Source organism: Hydractinia symbiolongicarpus, chromosome 4 (assembly GCF_029227915.1).
Source record: "Hydractinia symbiolongicarpus strain clone_291-10 chromosome 4, HSymV2.1, whole genome shotgun sequence".
Classification (NCBI taxonomy): Eukaryota; Metazoa; Cnidaria; class Hydrozoa; order Anthoathecata; family Hydractiniidae; genus Hydractinia; species Hydractinia symbiolongicarpus.
Window position 1 is genome coordinate 28,268,954 of NC_079878.1, and position 17,383 is coordinate 28,286,336.

Genomic DNA, 17,383 nt, shown 5'->3' on the forward strand with positions numbered 1-17,383 from the left:
GATTACACTGGGCGCAGTGGTAGCGCTTCATTTGAAAATTAAGAAAAAAAAGTCATTTTTGACTGTGGGACCAATCCTAGCCGTTAGCGCGCGCTGAAGAAATAGCGACAGTTTCAAAAACTACATTTCACAGACTTTCTAAAGGTGTCAGTCTGTTTGAGTTAAAACGGTTGGGTCACATATTCGTACCAACATGTATTTAGCGATATTTTCCTGATATTACTAGGTTGCATCGCTTTTAACAGTGAAACGATTGACTGTGGGAATTAATTGAACTGATTTTGGACTTTGACCTCATAAATGTGATAAATGAGATAATTGGACCCAACAAATAACATTCTTCTTAACTCGACATGATTGCCGGAACTCAGCGATTACACTGGACTCTGTGGCAGCGCTTTATTTAAAAATTTAGATAAATAAGTCTTTTTTTAGTATGGGACCATTCCTGGCCTTTAACACGCGTCGAAAATATAGAGACATTCTCAAAAACTACATTTCATTGATTTCCTGGCGGTATCAGTCCGCCTCAGTTACAACGTTTGCGTCACATATTCGTACCAGCATGTATTTTTCTCACATTACTAGGTTGCATCGCTGTTAACAGTGAAACCATTGACTGTGGGACTAAATTGAACTGATTTTTGACTGTGACCTTATAAATGTTTTAAGTGAGACAATTGGACTCCAAGAAGTAACATTCTTCTTAATTTGACATGATTGCCGAAACTCAGCGATTACACTGGGCGCAGTGGTAGCGCTTCATTTGAAAATTAAGAAAAAAAAGTCATTTTTGACTGTGGGACCAATCCTAGCCGTTAGCGCGCGCTGAAGGAATAGCGACAGTTTCAAAAACTACATTTCACAGACTTTCTAACGGTGTCAGTCCGTTTGAGTTAAAATGATTGGGTCACATATTCGTACCAACATGTATTTAGCGATATTTTTCTGATATTACTAGGTTGCATCGCTTTTAACGGTGAAACGATTGACTGTGGGACGTAATTGAACTGATTTTGGACTTTGACCTCATAAATGTGAGACATAAGACAATTGGACCCAAGAAATAACATTCTTCTTAACTCGACATGATTGCCGGAACTCAGCGATTACACTGGACCCTGTGGTAGCGCTTTATTTAACAATTTAGATAAATAAGTGTTTTTTTAGTGTGGGACCAATCCTGGCCCTTAGCACGCGCCGATAAAATAGAGACATTCCCAAAAACTACATTTCATTGATTTCCTGGCGGTATCAGTCCGCCTCAGTTACAACGTTTGCGTCACATATTCGTACCAGCATGTATTTAGCGATATGTTTCTCACATTACTAGGTTGCATCGCTTTTAACAGTGAAACCATTGACTGTGGGACTAAATTGAACTGATTTTTGACTGTGGCGTTATAAATGTTTTAAGTGAAACAATTGGACTCCAAGAAGTAACATTCTTCTTAATTTGACATGATTGCCGAAACTCAGCGATTACACTGGGCGCAGTGGTAGCGCTTCATTTGAAAATTAAGAAAAAACAGACATTTTTGACTGTGGGACCAATCCTAGCCGTTAGCGCGCGCTGAAGAAATAGCGACAGTTTCAAAAACTACATTTCACAGACTTTCTAACGGTGTCAGTCCGTTTGAGTTAAAACGGTTGGATCTCATATTCGTACCAACATGTCTTTAGCGATATTTTTCTGATATTACTAGGTTGCATCGCTTTTAACAATGAAACGATTGACTGTGGGACTTAATTGAACTGATTTTGGACTTTGACCTCATGAATGTGATAAATGAGACAATTGGACCCAAGAAATAACATTCTTCTTAACTCGACATGATTGCCGGAACTCAGCGATTACACTGGACCCTGTGGCAGCGCTTCATTCAAAAATTTAGATAAATAAGTCTTTTTTTAGTATGGGACCATTCCTGGCCTTTAACACGCGTCAAATATATAGAGACATTCTCAAAAACTACATTTCATTGCTTTCCTGGCGGTATCAGTCCGCCTCAGTTACAACGTTTGCGTCACATATTCGTACCAGCATGTATTTTTCTCACATTACTAGGTTGCATCGCTGTTAACAGTGAAACCATTGACTGTGGGACTAAATTGAACTGATTTTTGACTGTGGCCTTATAAATGTTTTAAGTGAGACAATTAGACTCCAAGAAGTAACATTCTTCTTAATTTGACATGATTGCCTAAACTCAGCGATTACACTGGGCGCAGTGGTAGCGCTTCATTTGAAAATTAAGAAAAAAAAGTCATTTTTGACTGTGGGACCAATCCTAGCCGTTAGCGCGCGCTGAAGAAATAGCGACAGTTTCAAAAACTACATTTCACAGACTTTCTAACGGTGTCAGTCCGTTTGAGTTAAAAGGATTGGGTCACATATTCGTACCAACATGTATTTAGCGATATTTTTCTGATATTACTAGGTTGCATCGCTTTTAACGGTGTAACGATTGACTGTGGGACGTAATTGAACTGATTTTGGACTTTGACCTCATAAATGTGAGACATAAGACAATTGGACCCAAGAAATAACATTCTTCTTAACTCGACATGATTGCCGGAACTCAGCGATTACACTGGACGCTGTGGGAGCGCTTTATTTAAAAATTTAGATAAATAAGTGTTTTTTTAGTGTGGGACCAATCCTGGCCCTTAGCACGCGCCGATAAAATAGAGACATTCTCAAAAACTACATTTCATTGATTTCCTGGCCGTATCAGTCCGCCTCAGTTACAACGTTTGCGTCACATATTCGTACCAGCATGTATTTAGCGATATGTTTCTCACATTACTAGCTTGCATCGCTTTTAACAGTGAAACCATTGACTGTGGGACTAAATTGAACTGATTTTTGACTGTGGCGTTATAAATGTTTTAAGTGAGACAATTGGACTCCAAGAAGTAACATTCTTCTTAATTTGACATGATTGCCGAAACTCAGCGATTACACTGGGCGCAGTGGTAGCGTTTCATTTGAAAATTAAGAAAAAAAAGTCATTTTTGACTGTGGGACCAATCCTAGCCGTTAGCTCGCGCTGAAGAAATAGCGACAGTTTCAAAAACTACATTTCACAGACTTTCTAACGGTGTCAGTCCGTTTGAGTTAAAACGGTTGGATCAGATATTCGTACCAACATGTATTTAGCGATATTTTTCTGATATTACTAGGTTGCATCGCTTCTAACAGTGAAACGATTGACTGTGGGACTTAATTGAACTGATTTTGGACTTTGACCTCATAAATGTGATAAATGAGACAATTGGACCCAAGAAATAACATTCTTCTTAACTCGACATGATTGCCGGAACTCAGCGATTACACTGGACCCTGTGGCAGCGCTTCATTTAAAAATTTAGATAAATAAGTCTTTTTTTAGTATGGGACCATTCCTGGCCTTTAACACGCGTCAAAAATATAGAGACATTCTCAAAAACTACATTTCATTGATTTCCTGGCGGTATCAGTCCGCCTCAGTTACAACGTTTGCGTCACATATTCGTACCAGAATGTATTTTTCTCACATTACTAGGTTGCATCGCTGTTAACAGTGAAACCATTGACTGTGGGACTAAATTGAACTGATTTTTGACTGTGGCCTTATAAATGTTTTAAGTGAGACAATTAGACTCCAAGAAGTAACATTCTTCTTAATTTGACATGATTGCCGAAACTCAGCGATTACACTGGGCGCAGTGGTAGCGCTTCATTTGAAAATTAAGAAAAAAAAGTCATTTTTGACTGTGGGACCAATCCTAGCCGTTAGCGCGCGCTGAAGGAATAGCGACAGTTTCAAAAACTACATTTCACAGACTTTCTAACGGTGTCAGTCCGTTTGAGGTAAAAGGATTGGGTCACATATTCGTACCAACATGTATTTAGCGATATTTTTCTGATATTACTAGGTTGCATCGCTTTTAACGGTGAAACGATTGACTGTGGCACGTAATTGAACTGATTTTGGACTTTGACCTCATAAATGTGAGACATAAGACAATTGGACCCCAGAAATAACATTCTTCTTAACTCGACATGATTGCCGGAACTCAGCGATTACACTGGACCCTGTGGTAGCGCTTCATTTAAAAATTTAGATAAATTAGTGTTTTTTTAGTGTGGAACCAATCCTGGCCCTTAGCACGCGCCGATAAAATAGAGACATTCTCAAAAACTACATTTCATTGATTTCCTGGCGGTATCAGTCCGCCTCAGTTACAACGTTTGCGTCACATATTCGTACCAGCATGTATTTAGCGATATGTTTCTCACATTACTAGCTTGCATCGCTTTTAACAGTGAAACCATTGACTGTGGGACTAAATTGAACTGATTTTTGACTGTGGCGTTATAAATGTTTTAAGTGAGACAATAGGACTCCAAGAAGTAACATTCTTCTTAATTTGACATGATTGCCGAAACTCAGCGATTACACTGGGCGCAGTGGTAGCGTTTCATTTGAAAATTAAGAAAAAAAAGTCATTTTTGACTGTGGGACCAATCCTAGCCGTTAGCTCGCGCTGAAGAAATAGCGACAGTTTCAAAAACTACATTTCACAGACTTTCTAACGGTGTCAGTCCGTTTGAGTTAAAACGGTTGGATCAGATATTCGTACCAACATGTATTTAGCGATATTTTTCTGATAATACTAGGTTGCATCGCTTTTAACAGTGAAACGATTGACTGTGGGACTTAATTGAACTGATTTTGGACTTTGACCTCATAAATGTGATAAATGAGACAATTGGACCCAAGAAATAACATTCTTCTTAACTCGACATGATTGCCGGAACTCAGCGATTACACTGGACCCTGTGGCAGCGCTTCATTTGAAAATTTAGATAAATAAGTCTTTTTTTAGTATGGGACCATTCCTGGCCTTTAACACGCGTCAAAAATATAGAGACATTCTCAAAAACTACATTTCATTGATTTCCTGGCGGTATCAGTCCACCTCAGTTAAAACGTTTGCGTCACATATTCGTACCAGCATGTATTTTTCTCACATTACTAGGTTGCATCGCTGTTAACAGTGAAACCATTGACTGTGGGACTAAATTGAACTGATTTTTGACTGTGGCCTTATAAATGTTTTAAGTGAGACAATTAGACTCCAAGAAGTAACATTCTTCTTAATTTGACATGATTGCCGAAACTCAGCGATTACACTGGGCGCAGTGGTAGCGCTTCATTTGAAAATTAAGAAAAAAAAGTCATTTTTGACTGTGGGACCAATCCTAGCCGTTAGCGCGCGCTGAAGGAATAGCGACAGTTTCAAAAACTACATTTCACAGACTTTCTAACGGTGTCAGTCCGTTTGAGGTAAAAGGATTGGGTCACATATTCGTACCAACATGTATTTAGCGATATTTTTCTGATATTACTAGGTTGCATCGCTTTTAACGGTGAAACGATTGACTGTGGCACGTAATTGAACTGATTTTGGACTTTGACCTCATAAATGTGAGACATAAGACAATTGGACCCCAGAAATAACATTCTTCTTAACTCGACATGATTGCCGGAACTCAGCGATTACACTGGACCCTGTGGTAGCGCTTCATTTAAAAATTTAGATAAATTAGTGTTTTTTTAGTGTGGAACCAATCCTGGCCCTTAGCACGCGCCGATAAAATAGAGACATTCTCAAAAACTACATTTCATTGATTTCCTGGCGGTATCAGTCCGCCTCAGTTACAACGTTTGCGTCACATATTCGTACCAGCATGTATTTAGCGATATGTTTCTCACATTACTAGCTTGCATCGCTTTTAACAGTGAAACCATTGACTGTGGGACTAAATTGAACTGATTTTTGACTGTGGCGTTATAAATGTTTTAAGTGAGACAATTGGACTCCAAGAAGTAACATTCTTCTTAATTTGACATGATTGCCGAAACTCAGCGATTACACTGGGCGCAGTGGTAGCGTTTCATTTGAAAATTAAGAAAAAAAAGTCATTTTTGACTGTGGGACCAATCCTAGCCGTTAGCTCGCGCTGAAGAAATAGCGACAGTTTCAAAAACTACATTTCACAGACTTTCTAACGGTGTCAGTCCGTTTGAGTTAAAACGGTTGGATCAGATATTCGTACCAACATGTATTTAGCGATATTTTTCTGATAATACTAGGTTGCATCGCTTTTAACAGTGAAACGATTGACTGTGGGACTTAATTGAACTGATTTTGGACTTTGACCTCATAAATGTGATAAATGAGACAATTGGACCCAAGAAATAACATTCTTCTTAACTCGACATGATTGCCGGAACTCAGCGATTACACTGGACCCTGTGGCAGCGCTTCATTTGAAAATTTAGATAAATAAGTCTTTTTTTAGTATGGGACCATTCCTGGCCTTTAACACGCGTCAAAAATATAGAGACATTCTCAAAAACTACATTTCATTGATTTCCTGGCGGTATCAGTCCGCCTCAGTTACAACGTTTGCGTCACATATTCGTACCAGCATGTATTTTTCTCACATTACTAGGTTGCATCGCTGTTAACAGTGAAACCATTGACTGTGGGACTAAATTGAACTGATTTTTGACTGTGGCCTTATAAATGTTTTAAGTGAGACAATTAGACTCCAAGAAGTAACATTCTTCTTAATTTGACATGATTGCCGAAACTCAGCGATTACACTGGGCGCAGTGGTAGCGCTTCATTTGAAAATTAAGAAAAAAAAGTCATTTTTGACTGTGGGACCAATCCTAGCCGTTAGCGCGCGCTGAAGGAATAGCGACAGTTTCAAAAACTACATTTCACAGACTTTCTAACGGTGTCAGTCCGTTTGAGGTAAAAGGATTGGGTCACATATTCGTACCAACATGTATTTAGCGATATTTTTCTGATATTACTAGGTTGCATCGCTTTTAACGGTGAAACGATTGACTGTGGCACGTAATTGAACTGATTTTGGACTTTGACCTCATAAATGTGAGACATAAGACAATTGGACCCCAGAAATAACATTCTTCTTAACTCGACATGATTGCCGGAACTCAGCGATTACACTGGACCCTGTGGTAGCGCTTCATTTAAAAATTTAGATAAATTAGTGTTTTTTTAGTGTGGAACCAATCCTGGCCCTTAGCACGCGCCGATAAAATAGAGACATTCTCAAAAACTACATTTCATTGATTTCTTGGCGGTATCAGTCCGCCTCAGTTACAACGTTTGCGTCACATATTCGTACCAGCATGTATTTAGCGATATGTTTCTCACATTACTAGGTTGCATCGCTTTTAACAGTGAAACCATTGACTGTGGGACTAAATTGAACTGATTTTTGACTGTGGCGTTATAAATGTTTTAAGTGAGACAATTGGACTCCAAGAAGTAACATTCTTCTTAATTTGACATGATTGCCGAAACTCAGCGATTACACTGGGCGCAGTGGTAGCGCTTCATTTGAAAATTAAGAAAAAAAGTCATTTTTAACTGTGGGACCAATCCTAGCCGTTAGCGCGCGCTGAAGAAATAGCGACAGTTTCAAAAACTACATTTCACAGACTTTCTAACGGTGTCAGTCCGTTTGAGTTAAAACGGTTGGGTCACATATTCGTACCAACATGTATTTAGCGATATTTTACTGATATTACTAGGTTTCATCGCTTTTAACAAGAAAACGATTGACTGTGGGACTTAATTGAACTGATTTTGGACTTTGACCTCATAAATGTGATAAATGAGACAATTGGGCCCAAGAAATAACATTCTTCTTAACTCGACATGATTGCCGGAACTCAGCGATTACACTGGACCCTGTGGTAGCGCTTTATTTAAAAATTTAGATAAATAAGTGTTTTTTTAGTGTGGGACCAATCCTGGCCCTTAGCACGCGCCGATAAAATAGAGACATTCTCAAAAACTACATTTCATTGATTTCCTGGCGGTATCAGTCCGCCTCAGTTACAACGTTTGCGTCACATATTCGTACCAGCATGTATTTAGCGATATGTTTCTCACATTACTAGGTTGCATCGCTTTTAACAGTGAAACCATTGACTGTGGGACTAAATTGAACTGATTTTTGACTGTGGCGTTATAAATGTTTTAAGTGAGACAATTGGACTTAAAGAAGTAACATTCTTCTTAATTTGACATGATTGCCGAAACTCAGCGATTACACTGGGCGCAGTGGTAGCGCTTCATTTGAAAATTAAGAAAAAAAAGTCATTTTTGACTGTGGGACCAATCCTAGCCGTTAGCGCGCGCTGAAGGAATAGCGACAGTTTCAAAAACTACATTTCACAGACTTTCTAACGGTGTCAGTCCGTTTGAGGTAAAAGGATTGGGTCACATATTCGCACCAACATGTATTTAGCGATATTTTTCTGATGTTACTAGGTTGCATCGCTTTTAACGGTGAAACGATTGACTGTGGCACGTAATTGAACTGATTTTGGACTTTGACCTCATAAATGTGAGACATAAGACAATTGGACCCCAGAAATAACATTCTTCTTAACTCGACATGATTGCCGGAACTCAGCGATTACACTGGACCCTGTGGTAGCGCTTCATTTAAAAATTTAGATAAATTAGTGTTTTTTTAGTGTGGAACCAATCCTGGCCCTTAGCACGCGCCGATAAAATAGAGACATTCTCAAAAACTACATTTCATTGATTTCTTGGCGGTATCAGTCCGCCTCAGTTACAACGTTTGCGTCACATATTCGTACCAGCATGTATTTAGCGATATGTTTCTCACATTACTAGGTTGCATCGCTTTTAACAGTGAAACCATTGACTGTGGGACTAAATTGAACTGATTTTTGACTGTGGCGTTATAAATGTTTTAAGTGAGACAATTAGACTCCAAGAAGTAACATTCTTCTTAATTTGACATGATTGCCGAAACTCAGCGATTACACTGGGCGCAGTGGTAGCGCTTCATTTGAAAATTAAGAAAAAAAAGTCACTTTTGACTGTGGGACCAATCCTAGCCGTTAGCGCGCGCTGAAGGAATAGCGACAGTTTCAAAAACTACATTTCACAGACTTTCTAACGGTGTCAGTCCGTTTGAGGTAAAAGGATTGGGTCACATATTCGTACCAACATGTATTTAGCGATATTTTTCTGATATTACTAGGTTGCATCGCTTTTAACGGTGAAACGATTGACTGTTGCACGTAATTGAACTGATTTTGGACTTTGACCTCATAAATGTGAGACATAAGACAATTGGACCCCAGAAATAACATTCTTCTTAACTCGACATGATTGCCGGAACTCAGCGATTACACTGGACCCTGTGGTAGCGCTTCATTTAAAAATTTAGATAAATTAGTGTTTTTTTAGTGTGGAACCAATCCTGGCCCTTAGCACGCGCCGATAAAATAGAGACATTCTCAAAAACTACATTTCATTGATTTCTTGGCGGTATCAGTCCGCCTCAGTTACAACGTTTGCGTCACATATTCGTACCAGCATGTATTTAGCGATATGTTTCTCACATTACTAGCTTGCATCGCTTTTAACAGTGAAACCATTGACTGTGGGACTAAATTGAACTGATTTTTGACTGTGGCGTTATAAATGTTTTAAGTGAGACAATTGGACTCCAAGAAGTAACATTCTTCTTAATTTGACATGATTGCCGAAACTCAGCGATTACACTGGGCGCAGTGGTAGCGTTTCATTTGAAAATTAAGAAAAAAAAGTCATTTTTGACTGTGGGACCAATCCTAGCCGTTAGCTCGCGCTGAAGAAATAGCGACAGTTTCAAAAACTACATTTCACAGACTTTCTAACGGTGTCAGTCCGTTTGAGTTAAAACGGTTGGATCAGATATTCGTACCAACATGTATTTAGCGATATTTTTCTGATATTACTAGGTTGCATCGCTTTTAACAGTGAAACGATTGACTGTGGGACTTAATTGAACTGATTTTGGACTTTGACCTCATAAATGTGATAAATGAGACAATTGGACCCAAGAAATAACATTCTTCTTAACTCGACATGATTGCCGGAACTCAGCGATTACACTGGACCCTGTGGCAGCGCTTCATTTAAAAATTTAGATAAATAAGTCTTTTTTTAGTATGGGACCATTCCTGGCCTTTAACACGCGTCAAAAATATAGAGACATTCTCAAAAACTACATTTCATTGATTTCCTGGCGGTATCAGTCCGCCTCAGTTACAACGTTTGCGTCACATATTCGTACCAGAATGTATTTTTCTCACATTACTAGGTTGCATCGCTGTTAACAGTGAAACCATTGACTGTGGGACTAAATTGAACTGATTTTTGACTGTGGCCTTATAAATGTTTTAAGTGAGACAATTAGACTCCAAGAAGTAACATTCTTCTTAATTTGACATGATTGCCGAAACTCAGCGATTACACTGGGCGCAGTGGTAGCGCTTCATTTGAAAATTAAGAAAAAAAAGTCATTTTTGACTGTGGGACCAATCCTAGCCGTTAGCGCGCGCTGAAGGAATAGCGACAGTTTCAAAAACTACATTTCACAGACTTTCTAACGGTGTCAGTCCGTTTGAGGTAAAAGGATTGGGTCACATATTCGTACCAACATGTATTTAGCGATATTTTTCTGATATTACTAGGTTGCATCGCTTTTAACGGTGAAACGATTGACTGTGGCACGTAATTGAACTGATTTTGGACTTTGACCTCATAAATGTGAGACATAAGACAATTGGACCCCAGAAATAACATTCTTCTTAACTCGACATGATTGCCGGAACTCAGCGATTACACTGGACCCTGTGGTAGCGCTTCATTTAAAAATTTAGATAAATTAGTGTTTTTTTAGTGTGGAACCAATCCTGGCCCTTAGGTCGCGCCGATAAAATAGAGACATTCTCAAAAACTACATTTCATTGATTTCTTGGCGGTATCAGTCCGCCTCAGTTACAACGTTTGCGTCACATATTCGTACCAGCATGTATTTAGCGATATGTTTCTCACATTACTAGGTTGCATCGCTTTTAACAGTGAAACCATTGACTGTGGGACTAAATTGAACTGATTTTTGACTGTGGCGTTATAAATGTTTTAAGTGAGACAATTGGACTCCAAGAAGTAACATTCTTCTTAATTTGACATGATTGCTGAAACTCAGCGATTACACTGGGCGCAGTGGTAGCGCTTCATTTGAAAATTAAGAAAAAAAAGTCATTTTTAACTGTGGGACCAATCCTAGCCGTTAGCGCGCGCTGAAGAAATAGCGACAGTTTCAAAAACTACATTTCACAGACTTTCTAACGGTGTCAGTCCGTTTGAGTTAAAACGGTTGGGTCACATATTCGTACCAACATGTATTTAGCGATATTTTTCTGATATTACTAGGTTTCATCGCTTTTAACAAGGAAACGATTGACTGTGGGACTTAATTGAACTGATTTTGGACTTTGACCTCATAAATGTGATAAATGAGACAATTGGGCCCAAGAAATAACATTCTTCTTAACTCGACATGATTGCCGGAACTCAGCGATTACACTGGACCCTGTGGTAGCGCTTCATTTAAAAATTTAGATAAATTAGTGTTTTTTTAGTGTTGAACCAATCCTGGCCCTTAGCACGCGCCGATAAAATAGAGACATTCTCAAAAACTACATTTCATTGATTTCCTGGCGGTATCAGTCCGCCTCAGTTACAACGTTTGCGTCACATATTCGTACCAGCATGTATTTAGCGATATGTTTCTCACATTACTAGCTTGCATCGCTTTTAACAGTGAAACCATTGACTGTGGGACTAAATTGAACTGATTTTTGACTGTGGCGTTATAAATGTTTTAAGTGAGACAATTGGACTCCAAGAAGTAACATTCTTCTTAATTTGACATGATTGCCGAAACTCAACGATTACACTGGGCGCAGTGGTAGCGTTTCATTTGAAAATTAAGAAAAAAAAGTCATTTTTGACTGTGGGACCAATCCTAGCCGTTAGCTCGCGCTGAAGAAATAGCGACAGTTTCAAAAACTACATTTCACAGACTTTCTAACGGTGTCAGTCCGTTTGAGTTAAAACGGTTGGATCAGATATTCGTACCAACATGTATTTAGCGGTATTTTTCTGATAATACTAGGTTGCATCGCTTTTAACAGTGAAACGATTAACTGTGGGACTTAATTGAACTGATTTTGGACTTTGACCTCATAAATGTGATAAATGAGACAATTGGACCCAAGAAATAACATTCTTCTTAACTCGACATGATTGCCGGAACTCAGCGATTACACTGGACCCTGTGGCAGCGCTTCATTTAAAAATTTAGATAAATAAGTCTTTTTTTAGTATGGGACCATTCCTGGCCTTTAACACGCGTCAAAAATATAGAGACATTCTCAAAAACTACATTTCATTGATTTCCTGGCGGTATCAGTCCGCCTCAGTTACAACGTTTGCGTCACATATTCGTACCAGCATGTATTTAGCGATATGTTTCTCACATTACTAGGTTGCATCGCTTTTAACAGTGAAACCATTGACTGTGGGACTAAATTGAACTGATTTTTGACTGTGCCGTTATAAATGTTTTAAGTGAGACAATTGGACTCCAAGAAGTAACATTCTTCTTAATTTGACATGATTGCCGAAACTCAGCGATTACACTGGGCGCAGTGGTAGCGCTTCATTTGAAAATTAAGAAAAAAAAGTCATTTTTGACTGTGGGACCAATCCTAGCCGTTAGCGCGCGCTGAAGGAATAGCGACAGTTTCAAAAACTACATTTCACAGACTTTCTAACGGTGTCAGTCCGTTTGAGGTAAAAGGATTGGGTCACATATTCGTACCAACATGTATTTAGCGATATTTTTCTGATATTACTAGGTTGCATCGCTTTTAACGGTGAAACGATTGACTGTGGCACGTAATTGAACTGATTTTGGACTTTGACCTCATAAATGTGAGACATAAGACAATTGGACCCCAGAAATAACATTCTTCTTAACTCGACATGATTGCCGGAACTCAGCGATTACACTGGACCCTGTGGTAGCGCTTCATTTAAAAATTTAGATAAATTAGTGTTTTTTTAGTGTGGAACCAATCCTGGCCCTTAGCACGCGCCGATAAAATAGAGACATTCTCAAAAACTACATTTCATTGATTTCTTGGCGGTATCAGTCCGCCTCAGTTACAACGTTTGCGTCACATATTCGTACCAGCATGTATTTAGCGATATGTTTCTCACATTACTAGGTTGCATCGCTTTTAACAGTGAAACCATTGACTGTGGGACTAAATTGAACTGATTTTTGACTGTGGCGTTATAAATGTTTTAAGTGAGACAATTGGACTCCAAGAAGTAACATTCTTCTTAATTTGACATGATTGCCGAAACTCAGCGATTACACTGGGCGCAGTGGTAGCGCTTCATTTGAAAATTAAGAAAAAAAGTCATTTTTAACTGTGGGACCAATCCTAGCCGTTAGCGCGCGCTGAAGAAATAGCGACAGTTTCAAAAACTACATTTCACAGACTTTCTAACGGTGTCAGTCCGTTTGAGTTAAAACGGTTGGGTCACATATTCGTACCAACATGTATTTAGCGATATTTTTCTGATATTACTAGGTTTCATCGCTTTTAACAAGGAAACGATTGACTGTGGGACTTAATTGAACTGATTTTGGACTTTGACCTCATAAATGTGATAAATGAGACAATTGGGCCCAAGAAATAACATTCTTCTTAACTCGACATGATTGCCGGAACTCAGCGATTACACTGGACCCTGTGGTAGCGCTTTATTTAAAAATTTAGATAAATAAGTGTTTTTTTAGTGTGGGACCAATCCTGGCCCTTAGCACGCGCCGATAAAATAGAGACATTCTCAAAAACTACATTTCATTGATTTCCTGGCGGTATCAGTCCGCCTCAGTTACAACGTTTGCGTCACATATTCGTACCAGCATGTATTTAGCGATATGTTTCTCACATTACTAGGTTGCATCGCTTTTAACAGTGAAACCATTGACTGTGGGACTAAATTGAACTGATTTTTGACTGTGGCCTTATAAATGTTTTAAGTGAGACAATTGGACTCCAAGAAGTAACATTCTTCTTAATTTGACATGATTGCCGAAACTCAGCGATTACACTGGGCGCAGTGGTAGCGCTTCATTTAAAAATTAAGAAAAAAAAGTCATTTTTGACTGTGGGACCAATCCTAGCCGTTAGCGCGCGCTGAAGGAATAGCGACAGTTTCAAAAACTACATTTCACAGACTTTCTAACGGTGTCAGTCCGTTTGAGGTAAAAGGATTGGGTCACATATTCGTACCAACATGTATTTAGCGATATTTTTCTGATATTACTAGGTTGCATCGCTTTTAACGGTGAAACGATTGACTGTGGCACGTAATTGAACTGATTTTGGACTTTGACCTCATAAATGTGAGACATAAGACAATTGGACCCCAGAAATAACATTCTTCTTAACTCGACATGATTGCCGGAACTCAGCGATTACACTGGACCCTGTGGTAGCGCTTCATTTAAAAATTTAGATAAATTAGTGTTTTTTTAGTGTGGAACCAATCCTGGCCCTTAGCACGCGCCGATAAAATAGAGACATTCTCAAAAACTACATTTCATTGATTTCTTGGCGGTATCAGTCCGCCTCAGTTACAACGTTTGCGTCACATATTCGTACCAGCATGTATTTAGCGATATGTTTCTCACATTACTAGGTTGCATCGCTTTTAACAGTGAAACCATTGACTGTGGGACTAAATTGAACTGATTTTTGACTGTGGCGTTATAAATGTTTTAAGTGAGACAATTGGACTCCAAGAAGTAACATTCTTCTTAATTTGACATGATTGCCGAAACTCAGCGATTACACTGGGCGCAGTGGTAGCGCTTCATTTGAAAATTAAGAAAAAAAAGTCATTTTTAACTGTGGGACCAATCCTAGCCGTTAGCGCGCGCTGAAGAAATAGCGACAGTTTCAAAAACTACATTTCACAGACTTTCTAACGGTGTCAGTCCGTTTGAGTTAAAACGGTTGGGTCACATATTCGTACCAACATGTATTTAGCGATATTTTTCTGATATTACTAGGTTTCATCGCTTTTAACAAGGAAACGATTGACTGTGGGACTTAATTGAACTGATTTTGGACTTTGACCTCATAAATGTGATAAATGAGACAATTGGGCCCAAGAAATAACATTCTTCTTAACTCGACATGATTGCCGGAACTCAGCGATTACACTGGACCCTGTGGTAGCGCTTTATTTAAAAATTTAGATAAATAAGTGTTTTTTTAGTGTGGGACCAATCCTGGCCCTTAGCACGCGCCGATAAAATAGAGACATTCTCAAAAACTACATTTCATTGATTTTCTGGCGGTATCAGTCCGCCTCAGTTACAACGTTTGCGTCACATATTCGTACCAGCATGTATTTAGCGATATGTTTCTCACATTACTAGGTTGCATCGCTTTTAACAGTGAAACCATTGACTGTGGGACTAAATTGAACTGATTTTTGACTGTGGCGTTATAAATGTTTTAAGTGAGACAATTGGACTCCAAGAAGTAACATTCTTCTTAATTTGACATGATTGCCGAAACTCAGCGATTACACTGGGCGCAGTGGTAGTGCTTCATTTAAAAGTTAAGAAAAAAAAGTCATTTTTGACTGTGGGACCAATCCTAGCCGTTAGCGCGCGCTGAAGAAATAGCGACAGTTTCAAAAACTACATTTCACAGACTGTCTAACGGTGTCAGTCCGTTTGAGTTAAAACGGTTGGATCACATATTCGTACCAACATGTATTTAGCGATATTTTTCTGATATTACTAGGTTTCATCGCTTTTAACAAGGAAACGATTGACTGTGGGACTTAATTGAACTGATTTTGGACTTTGACCTCATAAATGTGATAAATGAGACAATTGGACCCAAGAAATAACATTCTTCTTAACTCGACATGATTGCCGGAACTCAGCGATTACACTGGGCCCTGTGGCAGCGCTTCATTTAAAAATTTAGATAAATAAGTGTTTTTTTAGTGTGGGACCAATCCTGGCCCTTAGCACGCGCCGATAAGATAGAGACATTCTCAAAAACTACATTTCATTGATTTTCTGGCGGTATCAGTCCGCCTCAGTTACAACGTTTGCGTCACATATTCGTACCAGCATGTATTTAGCGATATGTTTCTCACATTACTAGGTTGCATCGCTTTTAACAGTGAAACCATTGACTGTGGGACTAAATTGAACTGATTTTTGACTGTGGCGTTATAAATGTTTTAAGTGAGACAATTGGACTCCAAGAAGTAACATTCTTCTTAATTTGACATGATTGCCGAAACTCAGCGATTACACTGGGCGCAGTGGTAGCGCTTCATTTGAAAATTAAGAAAAAAAGTCATTTTTGACTGTGGGACCAATCCTAGCCGTTAGCGCGCGCTGAAGAAATAGCGACAGTTTCAAAAACTACATTTCACAAACTTTCTAACGGTTTCAGTCCGTTTGAATTAAAACGGTTGGGTCACATATTCGTACCAACATGTATTTAGCGATGTTTTTCTGATATTACTAGGTTTCATCGCTTTTAACAAGGAAACGATTGACTGTGGAACTTAATTGAACTGATTTTGGACTTTGACCTCATAAATGTGATAAATGAGACAATTCGACCCAAGAAATAACATTCTTCTTAACTCGACATGATTGCCGGAACTCAGCGATTACACTGGACCCTGTGGCAGCGCTTCATTTAAAAATTTAGATAAATAAGTCTTTTTTTAGTATGGGACCAATCCTGGCCCTTAGCACGCGTCAAAAAAATAGAGACATTCTCATAAACTACATTTCATTGATTTCCTGGCGGTATCAGTCCGCCTCAGTTACAACGTTTGCGTCACATATTCGTACCAGCATGTATTTAGCGATATGTTTCTCACATTACTAGGTTGCATCGCTTTTAACAGTGAAACCATTGACTGTGGGACTAAATTGAACTGATTTTTGACTGTGGCGTTATAAATGTTTTAAGTGAGACAATTGGACTCCAAGAAGTAACATTCTTCTTAATTTGACATGATTGCCGAAACTCAGCGATTACACTGGGCGCAGTGGTAGCGCTTCATTTGAAAATTAAGAAAAAAAGTCATTTTTGACTGTGGGACCAATCCTAGCCGTTAGCGCGCGCTGAAGAAATAGCGACAGTTTCAAAAACTACATTTCACAAACTTTCTAACGGTTTCAGTCCGTTTGAATTAAAACGGTTGGGTCACATATTCGTACCAACATGTATTTAGCGATGTTTTTCTGATATTACTAGGTTTCATCGCTTTTAACAAGGAAACGATTGACTGTGGAACTTAATTGAACTGATTTTGGACTTTGACCTCATAAATGTGATAAATG